The sequence below is a fragment of the Mesoplodon densirostris genome, chromosome 2 (assembly GCF_025265405.1).
Source record: "Mesoplodon densirostris isolate mMesDen1 chromosome 2, mMesDen1 primary haplotype, whole genome shotgun sequence".
In the NCBI taxonomy this organism is placed as follows: Eukaryota; Metazoa; Chordata; class Mammalia; order Artiodactyla; family Ziphiidae; genus Mesoplodon; species Mesoplodon densirostris.
This window is the reverse complement of record NC_082662.1, coordinates 86,169,668-86,173,410: the sequence shown is the minus strand read 5'-3', so window position 1 is coordinate 86,173,410 and position 3,743 is coordinate 86,169,668.

The window sequence follows — 3,743 nt, the reverse complement described above, 5'->3', positions numbered from 1 at the left end:
CAATACTAAAAATATATTCTTCAAGCTTCATGGCCAGAGAGAAAAGAGCTTCCTGGTGCTTCAATTCAAACTGTCTCAGGAAATGGCACTGGTCAGACAAGCCTGGATCACATGGCCAACCAAGAATGAATCATCAGGGCTTCGCTGGTGGCGCAGTGGTTGAGAATCCGCCTGCCAATGCAGAACACATGGGTTCGATCCCTGGTCCAGGAAGATCCCACATACCACGGAGCAGCTAAGCTTGTGTGCGACAACTACTGAGCCTGCGCTCTAGAGCCCATGAGCCACAACTACTGAGCCCGCATGCCGCAACTACTGAAGCACACATGCCTAGAGCCCGTGCTCCACAACGAGGGAAGCCACCGCAATGAGAAGCCCGCGCATCGCAACAAAGAGTAGCCTCCGCTCACCGCAACTAGAGAAAGCCCGCGCGCAGCTACGAAGACCCAATGCAGCCAAAAATAAATAAATAAATTTTAAAAAGAAAAGAATGAATCATACAGCAAGCCAGGGCAACAGGGCGTGATGACTGGCCCTGTCTGGCGCAATGTCCACTCTGTGGCCAAAGGACAGAAGTATTCTGTTTGGCCCTAACCGCAACTACAGGTATCAGATAGAGGAAACACGATCTCCCCAAAAGAGAAATATTCTTCTGGACAATAAAAAGGTAAATAAACACTATATACATAGTAACCTTGGACAAATTACTTAACATCTCTGGATCTCAGTTTCCTCATATGTATGGATAAAATGAAGGAGGTGATGGTACCTATATCATAGGTTTGTTGTGGGATTAACATTGTGGGTTAATTTTATTCTTATTACTTTATCATTCTCTTTATCTTTGTATTTCCATATTATTTTATTTTTTAAAAGAACATGTAGTACTTTTATTTATGAATAAGAAAGCTATTTCCATTTTGAGCAGAGAGTTCAACAATATAATTAAGGAAAAGCCAACAGGCAAGTTAATCATTAATTATTTAAAATTTGCATAAGTTTTATATCTACCATTTACAATGTAACTGTCATTAACAGTTACCACATTCTGTGTTTTACATTATCAAGTTTAATTCTCACATCACTCCATGAAGTAGGTACAATTCCCATTTTAGTGACCAAACTGAAACTCAAAGAAGTAACTTACCCAAGTTTTGGGCTGTACCCCACAGGCCTACAAGGCTTGTACTTGCCCAGCTTCAAGATGGAAGAAAGAGTGGGGAGTCAGTGACAGAGACATCAGTGGTTTAAAGGATGGGGGAGCTTACACGTCTGAAGCAAGGTCCTGGAGCAACACCCCATCGTGTGCAGCAGACTGTTGTCAGGATATGGTGGCAGCCTTTGGGAAAGAAAAGGTTACCAGTTATAGGGGCAATTGATGTCAGGTTGGCTTATCAGTTACCAGGGAAACCAGCAGAGGGGCACGCCTGGGGCAAGTACTCAGGAAGGTCAGTCAGGTGCATAGGGTGTAGGCGCAGCAGGCACTGGTCAGGCAGGGGATGCACAGAAAGCAAGAGGACTGCCATCTTGAGTGGCCTGACCATATACCAAGGACACAGACCAGTAATTAACAGAGATGCTGTGTAAACTCAGGATTGTCTAAAGGGGTCTGCAAACTACAACCTGTGGGCCAAATCCCACCTGCCACCTGTTTTTCTATGGCCCATGAACTGAGAATGGCTTTTCCACTTTTTAACTGTCAAAACAAATGAAATAAATACTTTGTGACATATGAAAATTAAATGAACTTCAAATTTCAGTGTCCATAAGTAATGTTTTGGTGGAACACAGTCATACCCATTTGTTCTCACCTCTCTATGGCTGCTCTAGTGCTGCAGTGGCAGAAGGAAGTAGCTGGGACAGAGATCACATGGCCCACAAAGCCTAAAATATTTACTATCTTGTCCTTTACAGAAAAAGTGTGCCAACCCTGGTCGAAATCCAAAATCCACTGTCTTTCAAGTACATCTCACTGCCTCTCCTTGATAGTGCCTAAAAATTATCGGTTGGATGCTGTCATTAGGAATCTCTGGTGGCCCAAACAAGAGAATTTCAGTGCAAGAAAACAGAAGAGCATGAGCAATTGTGGGGAATGCAGAGAGATAAAGGAGGCAAAAAAGTGTCTGCAGCCATACCACCCTAAATGCACCAGTTCTCAAAAGCTAAGCAAGGGGGGCCTCCCTGGTGGCGCAGTGGTTAAGAATCTGCCTGCCAATGCAGGGGACACAGTTTCGATCCCTGGTCCGGGAAGATCCCACACACCAAGGAGCAACTAAGTGCTTGCGACACAACTACTGAGCCCGCGTGCTGCAACTACCAAAGCCCGCATGCCTAGAGCTCATGCTCCGCGACAAGAGAATCCACCACAATGAGAAGCCTGCGCAGCGCAATGAAGAGTAGCCCCCACTTGCCGCAAGTAGAGAAAGCCCATATGCAGGAACGAAGACCCAATGCAGCCATAAATCAATCAATCAATCAATCAATAAAATTTTTTTTAAAAAAATTAAGCAAGGTTGGGGCCTGTTAGTACTTGGATGGGAGATAAAAACTGCACCAAATGATGACATCTGCTTAGGACAGGGTAGGGGAAGGAAACAACATTACCAGTTCCCACATGGAGTGACCGTCCACCGACAGGACGCTGTCAAGTTGAATGCCTGAACTCAATATCACATATTATTCACAACACCTAGTGGGGTAGGAAATTTTTTGTAATAAAAAATTTAGACGTAAACCCTGCACTATTATAAATTTACACAACCCAAAAGCAACAAAAATAAAAGGGGTGGGGGTAAGAAGTGATCTATTAAAATTCTTATAATCAAAACTAAAAAACTTTGAATCAGTTTATAAATATCAGAAGATAGTCTGCTTTTCACTATACATAAAAAATATGGACTTCCAGATGTAAAGAGATCCTAGGGGGTTTTCTAATAAATTCTCTGCTTCATTATACCATCCTTGGAAAATAATTATCTACTATTTTCTCAAAAATCTCTTAAGGCTGTACAACCACATGTGTTCACACAATCTTTTCTCATAACCTTTATACATAAGTGATGTTTCTGATATAATCAAAACATCACCATTGAGAATAATTTTTAATCAGAGATGGAATAGTAAATCCATGACTTTCTTTTACTTCTTCACTGATCTACTGTGTAGCTTAGATATATATGACTCTTACCCAGGCTCTAAGTTCTTTACTTATGAATCTAAGCTACTATGGAATATTTAAAGACTTAGGCTTACAAATTTTGTGAATTCCCTTACAGTTTCTGACAATAGATGTCAAGTAAGTACAAGGCATTCTCATCATGGTATCACTAGACTCTATTTCTCAAGGTTAAAAATCTGAGTTCCCCTAAAAGAACTAAGGAGTCACTGAGCCACCAGAGGAGGACTAGACTGAAGACACAATGAGAGGGGTGACCACCACTTGTTAGCTGCATGCTTAAGCAAATTACTTAATCTCTTAGCCTCCACTTTTTTTACTGTTGAGTGGTTGTGTGTATTAATGTCTCTTAAAGCCCTTTGCACACTACTAAGTGCTGTAAGAAATGTGAGTTTGTATTATTGTCCTAAATAATTGTCCCTAGGATCTCAAAGACTACTGATTTAGAAACACAGTACATTTCATACATAGAGACAGATCATTTTTAAGCTTCTGAGGACTGCTTAGGGTTAAGAAAGCATAGCATATATTTCATGAGCAGCATTACAGGTAGGAATTAAGTAGGAAA